Source organism: Nerophis ophidion, linkage group LG02, assembly GCF_033978795.1.
Source record: "Nerophis ophidion isolate RoL-2023_Sa linkage group LG02, RoL_Noph_v1.0, whole genome shotgun sequence".
Lineage (NCBI taxonomy): Eukaryota > Metazoa > Chordata > Actinopteri > Syngnathiformes > Syngnathidae > Nerophis > Nerophis ophidion.
Window position 1 is genome coordinate 55205056 of NC_084612.1, and position 20444 is coordinate 55225499.

Sequence of the window (20444 nt, forward strand, 5' to 3'; positions counted from 1 at the left end):
TATATATATATATATATATATATATATATATATATATATATATATAAAGGGCTTCACGGTGGCAGAGGAGTTACGAAGGTCCTGAGTAGTCAGGGTTCAATCTTTCTGTGTGGAGTTTGCATGTCCTCCCCGTGAATGCGTGGGTTCCCTCCGGGTACTCCGGCTTCCTCCCACTTCCAAAGACATGCACCTGGGGATAGGTTGATTGGCAATACTAAATTGGCCCTAGTGTGTGAATGTGAGTGTGAGTGTTGTCTGTCTATCTGTGTTGGCCCTGCGATGGGGTAGGGACTTGTCCAGGGTGTACCCCGACTTCCGCCCCAGCGCCCAGTGACCCCAAAGGGGAATAAGCGGTAAAAAATGGATGGATATATATATATATATATATATATATATATATATATATATATATTAACACTACATAATTGCATGAGCACTTATTTTATATCAGTTTTTATGAGTCCTTTCTTTTGGAGTATAGAGTATATGATTCATATTTATTTTTTTATTCAACCTGTGTCATGATCTGTGGTCTGGATTATGTTTTTGTTATTTTTTGTTACTTTTGGACTCTTTTAGTTCCTGTTTGCACTCCCTTAACTGTTTAGTTACCATGGCAACATATTAGTTTTACCTGCACCATGTGTTCGGGACATGCAACTGTTTTAATCAAGAAACTATTATTTAAAGGGGGAAAATTATCACAATTTCAGAAGGGTTAAAACCAATAAAAATCAGTTTCCTGTGGCTTATTTTATTTTTAGAAGTTTTTTTCTAAATTTTACCCATCACGCAATATCCTGAAAAGCGGCTTTAAAGTGCCTGATTTTAACCATCGTTATATACACCCGTCCATTTTCCTGTGACGTCACAGCGTGACATCACCACAAACAAAGATGGCGGATAGCACAGAAAGGTATAGCATTGTAGTTTGGATTCAGACTCGGATTTCAGCTGCGCAAGCGATTCAACAGATTACGCATCTATTGAAACAGATGGTTGGAGTGTGGAGGCAGATAGCGAAAACAAAATTGAAGAAGAAACTGAAGCTATTGAGCCATATCACGACAGACAGCGGAACGGGAGGAAGCAAGGACAAATTCGGCGATCGCCTTCTAACCAACGATTGGTATGTATTTGTTTGGCATTAAATGTGGGTGGAGGGAAAGGCTGGATGCAAATATAGCTACAAATGAGGCATAAATATGCAATATTAGATGGATTAGATTAGATAGATAGTACTTTATTTATTCAGTCAGGAGCGTTCCTTCAGGAAAATTAAAATTTTCAGCACAATCCCATTCAAGATCAGACAAACATTACAGGGGGACAGAACAGGATTGCAATTAAACAATGGATGTCCGCTAACTTTTTGCAACTCAACGCCAAAAAACCGGAAATGCTGATTATCGGTCCTGCTAGACACCGACCTCTATTTAATAATACAACTCTAACATTTGACAACCAAACAATTAAACAAGGCGACACGGTAAATACTCTGGGTATTATCTTCGACCCAACTCTCTCCTTTGAGTCACACATTAAAAGCGTTACTAAAACGGCCTTCTTTCATCTACGTAATATCGCTAAAATTCGCTCCAGATTAAAATAAAATAAAAAAAATCGGTCTTAGCCTGGGCCCTGGAGAGGGGATGCAGACTGAGGCCAAGGAAAAAAAACAACAACTCATAGCCATAGAACACATCCCTCTTACATGTGTGTAAGATATGTATATGTACATACAGCTAGCCTAAATAGCATGTTAGCATCGATTAGCTGGCAGTCATGCCGTGAGCAAATATGTCTGATTAGCACATAAGTCAATAACATCAACAAAACTCACCTTTGTGATTTCGTTGACTTTATCGTTGGAAATGCATCTGCTTTGAGTGTCGCAGGATATCCACACATCTCTGTGCCATCTCTGTTGTAGCATCGCTATCGTCGGTAAAGTGTGCGAGGGACTTTCGCATCTTTTGACCACTGGTGCAACTTTAATCCGTCGATTGGTATGTGTTTGTTTGGCATTAAATGTGGGTGGAGGGAAAGGCTGGATGCAAATATAGCTACAAATGAGGCATAATAATACAATATGTACATACAGCTAGCCTAAATAGCATGTTAGCATCGATTTGCATGCCGTGACCATTGATATGTCTGATTACCACACTCCACGTAAGTCAACTTGAATCCGTCCCTGTTCGTGTTGTTATATCCTCCGACAACACACCGACAAGGCATAATGTCTCCAAGGTACGGAAAACAGTAAAAAAAAAACGGAAAATAACAGAGCTGATTTGACTTGGTGTGTGTAATGTGTTTGATGAAATGGCGGATCGCTTCCTGTTGTGGCGTCACGGGTGAAAGGTCATTGCTCCGACAGCGAACAAATCGCCAAATTCACCCAAATTCACCCAAATTCACCCTTTTAGAGTTCAGAGATCAGTTAAAAAAACATATGGTCTTTTTTCTGCAACAACAATGTACATATTGACGCTTACATAGGTCTGATGATAATGTTCCCCTTTAAGCCTGTCTTTGCCAGTTAGTCGTGCTGGCGTCATAGCTCTTTTCATGCCACAGTTTCATGCCTGCTTGCATGCGAGACCATAGTTCATGTCGTTCGATTCATGTAGTGTCCACGTAAGTCGTGTTTATTTCATGTCACGGTTTCGTGTTTTATTCCAAGCCATAGTTTACGCTGTTTGTTTCATGCCACAGATTTGTGTTTGTTCCACGCCATAGTTTATGCTGTTTGTTTCATGCCATAGTTTTGTGTTTGTTCCATGCCATAGTTATATGTTTGTTTACCTCATGCCCTGCCAAGAGTTCTTGAGAAAATAATATGTTCCTACCTTCACACCTTGTCCGGAATAGTCCGATTGCTTCCCTGGGAGAACAAACCTTGCAGTAAGCTGCGACCCCCTCGTTATGACAACCTGACCTAAACCTTGATACTAACACATGGTTTCAAGGGGTAGAAATGGATGGTTTCATATCAATTTTGTTAAATTGTAAGTAGATTTATTTTTTAAATATAATTCATATCAAGCGTAGGAATATTAATTCAGTGTTACTATTTGATTGGGCCCTGGGCCCCTCTGTAGTGGAACAGTAGGGTCAAAAACCCCTGATTTAGCAAGAATCCATTTCAATTAGTTGATTTATCTGAAGGCTGCTAATTGAATCTCTGAGGTATCGAGGCGATCAGCTGCGCCTGCAACCAGCATCTCCTTTCTTGCCTATCAGTGCCTTTTAATTGTTTTCTTCGTACTTCTGGGAATGTTTCCAACTACAGCAGCATCTATTGAGCCCATTTCTTATTTTTTTATTCGTCTCCATTAGGGCTGCACTTGTGGGCCGCCGGACTCATGCAGGACAATTTTTAATGACTGCTCAAAGGGGAAATGCACTTTTTAAAAATGTTGTCTAATATTCACAATCCCTATGTAAAACAAGAACACTTACACTATATTGCCAAAAGTATTTGGCCACCTGCCTTGACTCACATATGAACTTAAAGTGCCATCCCATTCCTAACCCACAGGGTTCAATATGATGTGGGTCCACTTTTTGCATTTATTAAAGCTTCAACTCTTATGGGAAGGCTGTCCACAAGGTTTCGGGGTGTGTTTATACGAATTTTCAGCCATTCTTCCAAAAGCGCATTGGTGAGGTCACACACTGATGTTGGTTGAGAAGGCCTGGCTCTCAGTCTCCCTGTCTAATTAGTCCCAAAGGTGTTATATCGGGTTCAGGTCAGGACTCTGTGCAGGCCAGTCAAAGTCATCCACACCAGACTCTATCATCCATGTCTTTTTGCAGAGTCATTTTGGAAGAGGAAGGGTCCCACTCCAAACTGTTCCCTCAAGGTTGGGAGCATGGAATTGTCCAACATGTTTTGGTATCCTGGAACATTCAAAGTCCCTTTTAATATCCAGACCATATATATTATAGAGTCGAGCACACTTGTGAAGTGAAAACCATTTCAGGTGACTACCTCTTGAAGCTCATGAGGAAAATGCAGAGAGTGTGCAAAGTAGTAAACTAGAACATAAAACATGTTTTCAGTTATTTAATATATATATATTTTTTGTTAAGTACATAACTCCACATGTGTTCATTCCTAGTTTTGCTGTGACAATCTACAATGTAAATAGTTATGAAAATAAAGAAAACACATTTAATGAGAAGGTGTGTCCAAACTTTTGGCCTGTACTGTATGTGTTATTTTCTTACGTAGAGGTTGTGAATAACGGCAAAATTCCAGCAAAAGATGCAAGTTCCCTTGTTACTATATATATATATATATATATATATATATATATATATATATATTGTATATATATATATATATATGTATATATATATATATATATATATATATATATATATATATATATATATATATATATGTATTTATTAGAGATGCGCGGATAGGCAATTATATCATCCACATCCGCGTCACCAAAATCGTCATCCACCCGCCGTCCACCCGAAACAACTTTTTAGCGGGACCATATCCGCCCGCCATCCGCCCGCTGAATTACATCAGATGTTGGCCACCTCTACCACCCACAGAGCTATTTAAATCTGTTTCACTGAGTAATGTAGTCAATTGGAGCCGCTAATGTTCTCGCGACTATTCATTAACGTTCATCCTGATAACATGAATGTGGGCGTACTGTGAAGCCATTGTCTTAGACACCTTCAACAACATGTAGGAACCGATTGTTGGTCAAGCAACATGTTGTGTGCAGCTTCCGCAATCACACATATGAGATTGAAAGGCATACTGGGTGATACAGAGCACACTGACGGTTGTGTTATACACAACTTTAACACTTACTAATATGCGCCACGCTATGAAGATTGACAAAAACATTTCGGGAGAACATCTTCACAGTAACACAACATAAACTCAACACAACTAATACCCATAATCCTTTGTATTCATGACACTTCCTGAATATATTTTACACCCCCGTGCCCCCCAACCCCGCCCACCTTACCGACGCACGGGGGTGGCAGGGTTTGGGGTGTATAAAATATATTTATATATATATATATATATATATATATATATATATATATATATATATATATATATATATATATATATATCTATAGCTACTGAAAGGTAGCATGGACGTACAATATAGAATAAAAGGATATGGGGAGATGATGGACAAAAAGCTGAATGATTGCCATATAAATGGACGTGGAGATGAATTGCTGGACGGGTGTTCGGATGGATGTGTTGATGGAGTGATTATGTGACGAGATGGAGGAGATAGTAGCAGGGAACGGTCATTGTCATCCTAAAGAGCTGATGAATAAATGTGCAGAGAGAATGGTGCAGATTGATAGGTGCTTCCCTGGCTGGGCCACCTGCACCCTCAGCACATACTCGGGTGTAATGGGGCTCAAAATACACTCACAAACAACTCTATCTTTGTGTTTCTGCCTTCCCATATATGTCCCACATGTCTAGCACTGTGACAAACAACCAAAACAATTGGTCCGGTCCTTGGCATGTGTATTATTATTATTGTTCATACGCGAACATTCATTATATTCTCCCTGAATGACAGCCAGTGCTGACAGCAATTAGGAGTCTAACATAAACAAACAAGCAAAAACTGACAAGACAAAGATCACACTAATAAGGGAACTATGAGAAAAGAAAAGATGCCATGTATTAAAGAATGAACATTTGAAGTAGATAGGATTAAGTGAATAAGATGGAAATAATCGGGTTGTGTGGTGAAGTGTATTTATATAGCGCTATTCTCTTGCGTGATCAACCAGTCAGAGACCAAGAGCCACTTTTTTTTACTGTGCACACACACACACACACACACACACACACACACACACACACATACACACACACACACACACATACGTGTTTGGGTGACATATGAGGACTTATGACAAAAACGTGACATATGGGGACATGCCTTTCCAATGGTCCTACAGGCCTGGGACTCAGACGGTTAGTGAACCAGAATTTTAGAAACACAGTGGTCTATTGAGATTTTTGCAACTCTTTTGTTTTTTTCTGAACCTGATTTTTATGGTACATATGAGGACTTGTCAGGTTTAGGTGACAAATGAAGACCAGAGTGTTTAAGATTTCAAGTTTATGTGACATATGATGACCATGACGTCACCGAGTGTTTAAGATTTCAGGTTCATGTGACATATGATGACCATGACGTCACAGAGTGTTTAAGATTTCAAGTTTATGTGACATATGATGACCATGACGTCACAGAGTGTTTAAGATTTCTAGTTTGTGAAATATGACAACCATGACGTCACAGAGTGTTTAAGATTTCAGGTTCATGTGACATATGAGGCTAATGACATCAGAGACTTAACAAAACCACCTGAGTTGGTTTAGTTGATGTGTTGTCATTTAAAAAAAAAATCCCAATCCCATGCTACTGTAATCTAAAACCAAGAAGAGTTTAAAAGAAACATGGGTAAAAATGTAATTGTCGATTAAGTGTAACTGAATTGTTTTTGTGGATTTTGTCGCTAAGAATGATCTGGAATAAATACAAAACGCTTGCTGTTTATTTTGCTTTTTTAATTGCTGGTAACATACTCAAACTACCACAGAAGATGTGGGAAAACATTTTTTTTTCCTTTTTTAAATATAATTCTGTTATGGATGTAGTACTTGATCTCAAGCCAATCTCTGTCCTGTAGAGTTACTAGTTCTTTATGGAGGGAGGCTTCACAATCTTTTTTACCTGGTACTTTGTTGCCAGTTACAAAATGCAACATGTGTCATTCAACTGCTTCCACTTCTTCCCCTTTGCAGCTGTCATAAAGGAGACAAAATACAATTTCTTACTGAAGGAATAATGACTATAACACAGTGAAAAGGTGCAAAACGTAATATAATATTCTAGTAAATGATGTGGATTATTTATTTACCCCGCTTTGGAGTGGACCAAGTGGAAGAAGCTTGAGACATACCCACTTCCAGCGATTTGTCCTGCTGTCAATCTGAAAGGAAGAATTAGAAAACTGTAAAAGTAAACATTTAACATATTGTGCTTTGTGAAGCAGCGGAGTATATGTGTTGTCTGTCCATTTATGAATAATGCAGACCAGGAGTGTTGGCTGAGTTCTTAACGTTTGCTTTCAGAGCGTGCATATCACAACATACAAGATGCCGTCATGGCGACACAACCTATACCGGGCTACCGCGCATGCTCGTCACTCCTGTTGCATGCTGGGTAGGGTAGTTCTTTTTTTCCCTGGCTCATAACATTACAATATAGTACCATGTATATGCGTTCAGTTTATCAAAGCACCAAGCAAACAGATATGGTCATAATTATTTTAAGTGCACTACGCAGAATAAACACAACATTATTAATATTGCTACTAAGGATAATTTGATCAAAAATTCCCTAAAACAGCCCACTACCTATAATATAAGTTTTTTAAACATAAGATCCCTGATAAAAAAAAAATGTTTCTGCTGTTACCTCAGGAATTGCCTGTTCAGATGTTATGATTGTGGCTCAGAGATTTGTATGTAGATTATATTTATTTTCCATAACAAACAGGATAACTTAAATACCCTGGCAGTGGCAATAAGCTTAAATGTTTGTATTTACATTTTTGGAGTTGATTTTCATAAAATATGCTATTTAACTGCTACTGTTTAACAAGGACTGATTTAAATTGTGTTTGCACAACAAATGTTTTGGCGCTTTTGTTCATGTGGGAGAATATTCCAATAAAGGTGCACTACACACTACTTTTGAATTCATTATTGGGCTTTGCGTATACAATGCAGTTAATCGCGATTAATAAGAGAAATAGTGCGATTAACTTCGATTAAAAATTTTAATCGTTGCCCAGCCCTAATATATATACAAAAAAGTTGGGAAAATTGTGTTAGATGTAAATATAAACTGAATACAATGATTTGCAAATCCTTTTCAACCCATATTCAATTGAAAGCATTACAAAGACAACATATTTGATGTTAAAACTCAAACTTTTTTTTTTTTGCAAATAATAATTAACTTAGAATTTCATGGCTGCAACACGTGCCAAAGTAGTTGGGAAAGGGCATGTTCACCACTGTGTTACATCACATTTTCTTTTAACAACACTCAATAAACGTTTGGGAACTGAGGAAACTAATTGTTGAAGCTTTGAAAGTAGAATTCTTTACCATTCTTGCTTGATGTAGAGCTTAAGTTGTCGTATTTTACGCTTCATAATGCGCTACACATTTTCGATGGGAGACATGTCTGGACTGCAGGCGGACCAGGAAAGTACCCGCACTCTTTTACTACGAAGATACGCTGTTGTAACACGTGGCTGGCATTGTTTTGCTGAAATAAGCAGGGGCGTCCATGATAATGTTGCTTGGATGACAACATATGTTGCTCCAAAACCTGTATGGACCATTCAGCATTAATGGTGCCTTCTCAGATGTGTAAGTTACCCATGCCTTGGGCACTAATACACCCCCATACCATCACACATGCTGGCTTTTGAACTTTGCGCCTATAACAATCCGGATGGTTATTTTCCTCTTTGTTCCGGAGAACACCACGTCCACAATTTCCATATATAATTTGAAATGTGGACTCGTCAGACCACAGAACACTTTTCCACTTTGCATCAGTCCATCTTAGATGAGCACGGCCCAGCGAAGCCCGCGACGTTCCTCTGTGTTGTTGATAAATGGCATTTGCTTTGCATAGTAGAGTTTTAACTTGCATTTACAGATGTAGCGACCAACTGTAGTAACTGACAGTGGTTTTCTGAAGTATTTCTGAGCCCATGTGGTGATATCTTTTACACACTGATGTTGGTTTTTAATGCAGTACATCGCTTACGTCCAGTGATTTCTCCAGATTCTCTGAACCTTTTGATAATTTTACGGACCCTAGATGGTAAAATCCCTAAATTCTTTGCAAAAAAAATGTTTAGCAGTTTTAACATCAAATATGTTGTCTTTGTAGCATATTCAACAGAATTGGGGTTGAAAATTCTTTGCAAATCATTGTATCCCGTTTATATGTACATCTAACACAATTTCCCAACTCATATGGAAACGGGGTTTGAATGTATTTATATATATATATATATATATATATATATATATATATATATATATATATATATATAGCCTATTATTTGCGCACTATTTACAAGTTATGTACCAAAAACACGACCACCGAAAAAATACTTTGATCAATGAAAACAGCGCTGCAGAAACCGGCTGTAAACATCTCCTGTTTTGCTAAACATGAGTTCCAAACTCCCTACTGACTAACATGGATGTACCCTTACGAAAATGATGTCATATAAACTGATCTGTGAGAGATTAAAATTAATAAATGTCTTTCAAAATATAGGTTGGGTCAAATTTAGAGCAGATATAGTAAAAATAGACATGTAATAACCTGTTGGAGGGATGAAGTCGGTTTATGGCTGTCATCTGAATCTAGAGAATGTTGAGATAGAACCTCAACAGTTGGTTTCTGCAACAAAACACAAAAATATAATGTCATAACTAATTAATTATAACATTCTCACCACTTTTTGTTGATAAAAATCTGAGCATACAATGCCAGATAAAGGGTAAAAATTATTACAGAGTTTCAGCTCTTAGACAATTCATTAAGAATGTAACACACACAAAAATCTGGTTCAGAAAATATGAGGACCTGAATTGAGACACTCATTTTAAAGCTTTGACATTAACATTGTAACACACATTTTCTGGTTCAGAAAATATGAGGACCTTATATGAAACACACCTAAGTCTTTCTTGCTTCAAACAATATAAGGACATGACGAGTGCTCACATGTAGAATTTATGTTGTTGACTTGTAACATCTCCTGTTTTGCTAAACATGAGTTCTAAACTTCCTACTGACTAACATGGATGTACCCTTGCGAAAAAGTTGTCATATAAACTGATCTGTGAGAGATTAAAATAAATAAATGTCTTTCAAAATATAGGTTGGGTCAAATTTAGAGCAGATATAGTAAAAATAGACATGTAATAACCTGTTGGAGGGATGAAGTCAGTTAATGGCTCACATCTGAATCTGGAGAATGTTGAGATGGAACCTCAACAGTTGGTTTCTGCAACAAAACACAAAAATATAATGTCAAAACTAATTAATTATAACATTATCAGCACTTTTTGTTGATAAAACTCTGAGCATACAATGCCAGATAAATAGTAAAGATTATTACAGAGTTTCAGCTCTTAGACAATTAATTAAGAATATAAAACACACTAAAATCTGGTTCAGAAAATATGAGGACCTGAATTGAGACACTCATTTTAAAGCTTGGACATTAACATTGTAACACACATTTTCTGGTTCAGAAAATATGAGGACCTTATATGAAACACACCTAAGTCTTTCTTGCTTCAAACAATATAAGGACATGACGAGTGCTCACATGTAGAATTTATGTTGTTGACTTGTAACATCTCCTGTTTTGCTAAACATGAGTTCTAAACTTCCTACTGACTAACATGGATGTACCCTTGCGAAAAAGTTGTCATATAAACTGATCTGTGAGAGATTAAAATAAATAAATGTCTTTCAAAATATAGGTTGGGTCAAATTTAGAGCAGATATAGTAAAAATAGACATGTAATAACCTGTTGGAGGGATGAAGTCGGTTTATGGCTGTCATCTGAATCTAGAGAATGTTGAGATAGAACCTCAACAGTTGGTTTCTGCAACAAAACACAAAAATATAATGTCATAACTAATTAATTATAACATTCTCACCACTTTTTGTTGATAAAAATCTGAGCATACAATGCCAGATAAAGGGTAAAAATTATTACAGAGTTTCAGCTCTTAGACAATTCATTAAGAATGTAACACACACAAAAATCTGGTTCAGAAAATATGAGGACCTGAATTGAGACACTCATTTTAAAGCTTTGACATTAACATTGTAACACACATTTTCTGGTTCAGAAAATATGAGGACCTTATATGAAACACACCTAAGTCTTTCTTGCTTCAAACAATATAAGGACATGACGAGTGCTCACATGTAGAATTTATGTTGTTGACTTGTAACATCTCCTGTTTTGCTAAACATGAGTTCTAAACTTCCTACTGACTAACATGGATGTACCCTTGCGAAAAAGTTGTCATATAAACTGATCTGTGAGAGATTAAAATGAATAAATGTCTTTCAAAATATAGGTTGGGTCAAATTTAGAGCAGATATAGTAAAAATAGACATGTAATAACCTGTTGGAGGGATGAAGTCAGTTAATGGCTCACATCTGAATCTGGAGAATGTTGAGATGGAACCTCAACAGTTGGTTTCTGCAACAAAACACAAAAATATAATGTCAAAACTAATTAATTATAACATTATCAGCACTTTTTGTTGATAAAACTCTGAGCATACAATGCCAGATAAATAGTAAAGATTATTACAGAGTTTCAGCTCTTAGACAATTAATTAAGAATATAAAACACACTAAAATCTGGTTCAGAAAATATGAGGACCTGAATTGAGACACTCATTTTAAAGCTTGGACATTAACATTGTAACACACACTAATCTGGTTTAGAAAATATGAGGACCTTTTATGAAACACACCTAAGTCTTTCTTGGTTCAAACAATATAAGGACATGACGAGTGGTCACATGTAGAATGTATGTTGTTGACTTGTAACATCTCCTGTTTTGCTAAACATGAGTTCCAAACTCCTTACTGACTAACATGGATGTACCCTTACGCAAATGTTGTCAAATAAACTGATCTGTGAGAGATTAAAATTAATAAATGTCTTTCAAAATATAGGTTGGGTCACATTTAGAGCAGATATAGTAAAAATAGACTTGTAATAACCTGTTGGAGGGATGAAGTCGGTTTATCGCTCACATCTGAATCTGGAGAATGTTGAGATAGAACCCCAACAGTTGGTGTCTGCAACAAAACACAAAAATATAATGTCAGAACTAATTAATTATAACATTAACAACCACTTTTGGTTGATAATATTCTGAGCATATAATTCTACATAAACAGTAAAGATTATTATAGCGTTTTAGCTCTTAGACTATTATTTAAGAATGTAACATTCACTAAAATGTGGTTCAGAAAATATGAGGACCTGGATTGAAACACTCATTTTAAAGCTTTGAATTAAACATTGTAACACACACTAATGTGGTTCAGAAAATATGAGGACCTTATATGAAACACACTGAAGTCTTTTTTAGTTCAAACAATATGAGTACATGACAAGTGATCACATACAGAATTCATGTTGCTGACCTGTAACATCTCCTGTTTTGCTAAACATGAGTTGTTATTTCCACACTGACTAACATGGATGTACCCTTAAAAAATGTTGTCATATAAACTGATCTGTGAGAGGTTAAAAGAATTAAATGTCTTTTGAAGTATAGGTTGTGTCAAGTTTTTAGCAGATATAGGGCAGCACGGTGGTACAGGGGTTAGTGCATGTGTGTCACAAATCGAAGGTCCTGAGTAGTCCTGAGTTAAATCCTGGGCTCGTGATCTTTCTGTGTGGAGTTTGCATGTTCTCCCCGTGACTGCGTGGGTTCCCTCCGGGTATTACGGCTTCATCTTACCTCCAAAGACATGCACCTGGGGATAGGTTGATTGGCAACACTAAATTGGCCCTAGTGTGTGAATGTGAGTGTAAATGTTGTCTATTTGTGTTGGCCGTGTAATGAGGTGGCGACTTGTCCAGGGTGTACTCCGCCTTCCGCCCGAATGCAGCTCAGATAGGCTCAAGCACACCCCGCCACCCCAAAAAAGGGACAGGTAGTAGAAAATGGATGGATGGATGGATAGTAAAATAGTCAAGTAATAACCTGTTGGAGGGATGAAGTCGGTTTATCGCTCACATGAATCTGGAGAATGTTGAGATAGAACATCAACAGTTGGTGTCTGCAACAAAACACAGAAAAAAATTGTTAGAACTTATTAATTATAACATTATCAGCACTTTTTGTTGTTAACATTATGAGCATATAATGCCAGATAAATAGTAAAGATATTTATAGAGGGTTTCTGTCTCTTGTCCCGCTCATGTCTTGAGATGAACTTCCCTCGGTACTCGACCACAAAAGAACCTTTTTAAATTGATGCAAGAGCAAATACACCATATCCTGATAAAACAGTTTATCAATTAACAATGTTTGGAATATCTGTTTTAAAAAGGAATAATAATAGTCGTTACTTGACAAAAAATTCAATTACAAACAGAATTACTCTTTCATAAATGTAATTAATTATTAAATTAAGTACAAACCCCGTTTCCATATGAGTTGGGAAATTGTGTTGGATGTAAATATAAACAGAATACAATGATTTGCAAATCCTTTTCAACCCATATTCAGTTGAATATGCTACAAAGACAACATATTTGATGTTCAAACTTATAAACGTTTTTTTGGTGCAAATAATCAATAACTTTAGAATTTGATGCCAGCAACACGCGACAAAGAAGTTGGGAAAGGTGGCAATAAATACTGATAAAGTTAAGAAATGCTCATCAAACACTTATTTGGGACATCCCACAGGTGTGAAGGCTAATTTGGAACAGGTGGGTGCCATGATTGGGTATAAAAACAGCTTCCCAAAAAATGCTCAGTCTTTCACAGGAAAGGATGGGGCGAGGTACACCCCTTTGTCCACAACTGTGTGAGCAAATAGTCAAACAGTTTAAGAACAACCTTTCTCAAAGTGCAATTGCAAGAAATTTAGGGATTTCAATATCTACAGTCCATGATATCATCAAAAGGTTCAGAGAATCTGGAGAAATCACTCCACGTAAGCGGCATGTCTGGAAACTAACATTGAATAACCGTGACCTTCGATCCCTCAGACGGCACTGTATCAAAAACCGACATCAATCTCTAAAGGATATCACCACATGAGTTCAGGAACACTTCAGAAAACCCATCCATCCATCCATTTTCTACCGCTTATTCCCTTTTTGGGGTCGCGGGGGGCGCTGGTGCCTATCTCAGCTACAATCGGGCGGAAGGCGGGGTACACCCTGGACAAGTCGCCACCTCATCGCAGGGCCAACACAGATAGACAACATTTACACTCACATTCACACACTAGGGCCAATTTTTAGTGTTGCCAATCAACCTATCCCCAGGTGCATGTCTTTGGAAGTGGGAGGAAGCCGGAGTACCCGGAGGGAACCCACGCATTCACGGGGAGAACATGCAAACTCCACACAGGAAGATCCCGAGGCTGGATTTGAACCCAGGACTGCAGGACCTTCGTATTGTGAGGCAGACGCACTAACCCCTCTGCCACCGTGAAGCCCACTTCAGAAAACCACTGTCACTAAATACAGTTTGTTGCTATATCTGTAAGTGCAAGTTAAAGCTCTATTATGCAAAGCGAAAGCCAATTATCAACATCCAGAAATGCCGCCGGCTTCTCTGGGCCCGAGATCATCTAAGATGGACTGATGCAAAGTGGAAAGGTGTTCTGTGGTCTAACGAGCCCAAATTTCAAATTGTTTTTGGAAATATTCGACACCGTTTCATCCGGACCAAAGGGGAAGCGAACCATCCAGACTGTTATCGACGCAAAGTTGAAAAGCCAGCATCTGTGATGGTATGGGGGTGCATTAGTGCCCAAGGCATGGGTAACTTACACATCTGTAAGTTACCCATCTGTTTGGAACAACATTTGCTGCCACTTAAGCGCCAACTTTTTCATGTACGCCCCTGCTTATTTCAGCAAGACAATGCCAAGCCACATTCAGCACGTGTTCAGCTTCATAAAAAAAGAGTGCAGGTACTTTCCTGACCGGCCTGCAGTCCTATCAAAAATGTGTGGTGCATTATGAAGCGTAAAATACGACAGAGGAGACCACGGACTGTTGAAGGACTGAAGCTCTACATAAAACAAGAATGGGAAAGAATTCCACCTTCCAAGCTTCAACAATTAGTTTCCTCAGTTCCCAAACGGTTATTGAGTGTTGTTGAAAGAAAAGGTGATGTAACACAGTGGTGAACATGCCCTTTCCCAACTACTTTGCCACGTGTTACAGCCATGAAATTCTAAGTTAATTATTATTTGTAAAAAAAATTATTCCGTTTGGATTTACATCTAACACAATTTCCCAACTCATATGGAAACGGGGTTTGTAATTAATGTGTTACTTGAAAAAGAAAAGTTTTAAATATCTAGCATATGCAGTTGAGAGACATTTCACGAGAGCAGAGTGTGTGTGTGCCTTTAAAAAGCTGTGCCTTTTGCCAAGTGGGACGTCAGCGCCCAGACATAGCAGAATAGTTCAGCTGTATTTTTTAGCTTAGCAGTGGCAGTTAAGATAGTTCTGTTGAATGTTTTTGTTTGCGTGTGGATAAGGCCTCTTTCTATTTGATATCGTGTTCGTAATTACTTCCGGGGGTTGCTTTCATTATTAATAAGATATTACCTGCACTAAACCTTTTGTGCTTCTAACGCTGTCTTGTTGACATACAATCACATCAAAAGTAGCATGCCACATTACATAAAACGCATCGTAACAGCGTTGTAGCGTACATAAAAGTTATTAGATTACTCGTTACCGGTAAAAGTAACAGCATTAGTAACATCGTTTTCATATACCGCTGTTATACCATCCATCCATCCATCCATCATCTTCCGCTTTTGCGAGGTGGGGTCGCGGTGGCAGCAGCCTAAGCAGGGAAGCCCAGACTTCCCTCTCCCCAGCCACTTCGTCTAGCTCTTCCCGGGGGATCCCGAGGCGTTCCCAGGCCAGCCGGGAGACATAGTCTTCCCAACGTGTCCTGGGTCTTCCCCGTGGCCTCCTACCGGTTGGACGTGCCCTAAACACCTCCCTAGGGAGGCGTTCGGGTGGCATCCTGACCAGATGCCCGAACCACCTCATCTGGCTCCTCTCGATGTGGAGGAGCAGCGGCTTTACTTTGAGTTCCTCCTGGATGGCAGAGCTTCTCACCCTATCTCTAAGGGAGAGCACCCCTACACGGCGGAGGAAACTCATTCCGGCCGCTTGTACCCGTGATCATATCCTTTCGGTCATGACCCAAAGCTCATGACCATAGATGAGGATGGGAACGTAGATCGACCGGTAAATTGAGAGCTTTGCCTTCCGGCTCAGCTCCTTCTTCACCATAACGATACAACGTCCGCATTACCGAAGACGCCGCACCGATCCGCCTGTCGATCTCACGATCCACTCTTCCCCCACTCGTGAACAAGACTCCGAGGGGCCATAGAGGTCGGGTGCATTGTGAGCTGGGCGGCAACCGAAGGCAGGGCACTTGGCGGTCCGATCCTCGGCTACAGAAGCTAGCTCTTGGGACGTGGAACGCTGTTATTCCAAACACTTCTAATTAAAGCCATATAATACAACCTCTATTAGACAGTAAGGAAATGATCCAAATGAGATGTTGATACAGTTACCATTGATATGTTACATAACAAGACATACCTTTCCAATCATTGATCCACTGGGCCTTAAAACAAGACTTGTCACATCCAGATCAAATAAACTCGGTGGCTTCAGCCTCAGGATTAAGTCTCGCTCTTCTTTTGGGCACGATGTCTATTTCATGTGTTGATGCGCCTAACAAATCCACACATAAAAATGAAAAAAGTCAGTGACACAGAAATAAAACAAAGAACTAAACCCTTCAAAAACTGTTAAATTTAGGCTCAATGCAGACATGAAGCTTCTCAAACAAAGTAGTAATGTAACAATATCAGTAACATGCCAACTCGACAGTGCTTATCAGCTTGAAATATTTGTATTTGAGAAAAAGTATAAACAATTTGAAGAACTCTAGTCTGTCTAGTTTAAAATTAAGAAAATGTTTACTTGCATAGTGATCAAGGGTGATGGGTCAAATGCAGAGAATAATTTCACCACACCTAGTGTGTGTGTGACAATCATTGCTACTTATAATCTTCCATGCAACTTAAAAAAAAAAAAAATTAAATGCCTTGGCCTTGGCCCAGAACTGAAATGCTTTATTTAACCTCATAAAATCAAATCTGGTTGCAATTAATAACAAAAAACATTTAACTGTTGATTATAATGAACTATTTTCCTATGTTAAAAAACATTGGTCTATTTAATTACGTTAAACTCCATTTTATGCTCACCTGATTCAACCATGCTGTCGAAGACTGTCAAAGATGGTTTGTGGCCAAGATAGATATCCCCCTCTGGTGATGCAGGTCCCGGAAGTGATGTTCACTGAGCGCTCTGTTGTGCTCAAAATCGTGTGTGAAGTTTTGTATTTCGATTATAAATGGTCCTTTTGGAAAACCCTTTTTATATATATATTCAATATCAAGTGTGATACGTGAGCTGTATAACTTCCATGATGAAAATAGTTAACTAGTGATTTAGCCATCTGTTAGGATCAGACATCATCCACTGGCCAATCAGGCAGCGCCTAACTGAAAATTGGACCAATCAGACGCCGAGACTCTTCAGAGTGGGCGGAAGTAACCATCTTGAACACAATGTAAAGTGAATACCTCCAAAAACAATCGCCAATTGAATCCAAAATTTGTCCCAAAGATAAAAATACCTAAATCATGTGCTATTGTAACCATTTGAAAATATTAAATACTGTATGTAGGGGGGGGATTTATGCAAAAACCTACATTTCAGGCACATTTAAATTAATTATTGTGTGGCATTGTATTTTAGTCAACATAATAGCAAAAAGCCCAATACAGTAAAATACTGAATCAAACCAATTAAATCATCACCATAATCCCTTTATTACTAATTGTCTAGCCCAAATCCTCTCCAGATAAACCAAATGAATAGATAAAACTAACATAAAAAAGGTTCAGATCATCAGATCAGTTGAACATGTATTATTTGATTTAGAATTTAAAAGTATGTTTATTGCTGTAATGATTAGATGTTTTTCAAAATGTTGGAGTGTGTGAGTTTCTGACCCACATGACATATGAGGACATATGACATATGAGGACAAGTGTGTGTGTGTGTGTGTCATAATAGCAAAGATGGCCACTAGGGGCAAAATCGAAGGTGAGCAAAAAAATTAAACACACTTTCACACACTTTTTCTGAAAATTTGACAAATGAAGACTTCAGAGATTTTTGGTCTGGGAACATGCTGGGAGGGTCTAGAACACGATAGCATTGCGGGAAATATGGGGACATGGAAAATGTCCCCATATTTCAACAGGTCCTCATATGTAAGGTGAAATTTCATAAAAATGTCCCCATATGTCACTTTGACAAACGCACACACACACACACACACACACACACACACACACACACACACACACACACCTCTGCTCAGCCAAATTTTTTGTAAATGTCACACACCAACATGACTCCTACAGTACTAAGACTGTTATTTTCAAACAATTAACATTGTGTGCACTGTCTCACACACACAAACTCTCCGTTCAACCAAGTCCACAAACAAAAATATAATATTTTTTCTTTTACTGTGCTTGTTGATTCGTGGGACTTCCGTCATTTCTTGTCGTAGACAATCCTCTTTAAATCTGTTTTGTATTCAGTTGTTGTCACTCGAAGCAGTTCTTTCAGATGGGTGTCAGTCAGAACAGATCGATGCTTTGATTTCAGGGTAGAAAAACACAGACCCGCCAACGTACGTTGACCCAAACATTGACGGTATCTTAAGTGCAGCCCGTTTGACATTGGGGAATTTTTCCATTGGCACACTTTTCCAGAACTCAATGGTCCCTTCCCTTCAAGCAGCTTTCAGTTGGTCCTCCTCACAAATAATACAAAAAATTTTTCATTTATTTATTTATTTCAGGCAATGACATAAAAAAGTACAAAGTTGACAACACATACTAATATAAATCAATCTAGTGCAAAAGGTAATGTACAGTATTGAATGCATGATGGTCCAGTTTGGGATGGGATGGGATGGTCTCCTGCTGGCCCCACTACGGACTGGACTCTCACTATTATGTTAGAGCCACTATGGATTGGACTCTCACTATTATGTTAGAGCCACTATGGACTGGACTCTCACTATTATGTTGGATTCATTATGGACTGGACTGTCACAATATTATGTCAGACCCACTCGACGTCCATTGCACCGGTCTCCACTTGCGGTCCTCTCCAAGGTTTCCCAAAGTCATTCTCATCGACGTCCCACTGGGTTGTGAGTTTTTCCTTGCCCTTGTGTGGGCGCTGATCGGTGGATGTTGTTGTGGCTTTTGCAGCCCTTTGAGACACTTGTGATTTAGGGCTATATAAATAACAATTGATTGATTGATTTCGCCTGAAAGGGAGTGGGAAGATAATTTATTTAATCCAATCCCCCAGTTCTCCATTCAGTGATTATTCCCATGAGTTTCACTTTTACTTTGTTTAGGGGTTAAGCTTCCTGAACCTTGGGTAGGATGGAGACAATAGAGATGATGATACAGAAGATAAGGTTGTATCATAATGGCATTACCACAGGTAACAATAATTATGACACTGTAACAATAATTTGTATCAACAATGTAGGAAGAATGAATTCACCAAAAATGGTTATAGACAAAATAGAAATAATGGTAAGGAAACATTGAGCACATGATAACAGTTTGAGCCAGACTACAACAGCAGGTCAAAATAAAGACCCTCATCTCTATATCTGAATCAGACCCGATGTTTGTATAATAGTTTAAATTGATTAATAGTTTGGCATTGCTTGTGTTGTAAGTCCAGTTTGTTCCATAGTTTTACTCCGCATACAGACACACAGAAACGTTTACGAGTGGTTCGAGTTCTCGGCAATGAGAAATATCCAAAGCCTTTGAAGTTATGAGCTTGCACTCGTATTATAAAAAAAAAAACTTTGTTAATTAGGCGACAATAATTTGTTTAATGCTTTATATAAGATTATTAATGTATAATATAATTAACAACGTCATAAAATTTGACCAACTTTAAATGTATAAACAGATTGGGTATGTTCTAAATAACCAACGTTGTGAATGATCTGCACTGCTTTTTTCTGTAACATGATCAGTGGATGAATTGTGTTGTGCTAAGTATTCCCCCATACTTCAACACAGTATGTAAGGTATGGCAGTACCAACGTGTAGTATAGAGTAAAAAGAAGTATTCAACACAGTATGTAAGGTATGGCAGTACCAAGGTGCAATATAGAGTACAAAGAAGTATTCAACACAGTATGTAAGGTTTGGCAGTACCAAGGTGCAGTATAAAGTACAAAGAAGTATTCAACACAGTATGTAAGGTTTGGCAGTACCAAGGTGCAGTATAGAGTACAAAGAAGTATTCAACACAGTATGTAAGGTATGGCAGTTTGAAGGTGCAGTATAGAGTACAAAGAAGTATTCAACACAGTATGTAAGGTTTGGCAGTACCAAGGTGCAGTATGGC

General features: G+C 38.3%; 1 long non-coding RNA gene across 1 annotated transcript; it reads right to left on the reverse strand.

Annotated features, from left to right (window-relative positions):
* Positions 1 to 5893: 5893 nt before the first annotated feature.
* LOC133535032 (uncharacterized) lies at positions 5894 to 10337 on the reverse strand. The gene is made up of 4 exons (XR_009802131.1): positions 10063 to 10337; positions 9453 to 9530; positions 6952 to 7023; positions 5894 to 6835 (listed from the first exon to the last, which is right to left on the reverse strand). It is a non-coding gene; the product is annotated as an uncharacterized LOC133535032 (long non-coding RNA).
* Between the last annotated feature and the right edge of the window lie 10107 nt (positions 10338 to 20444).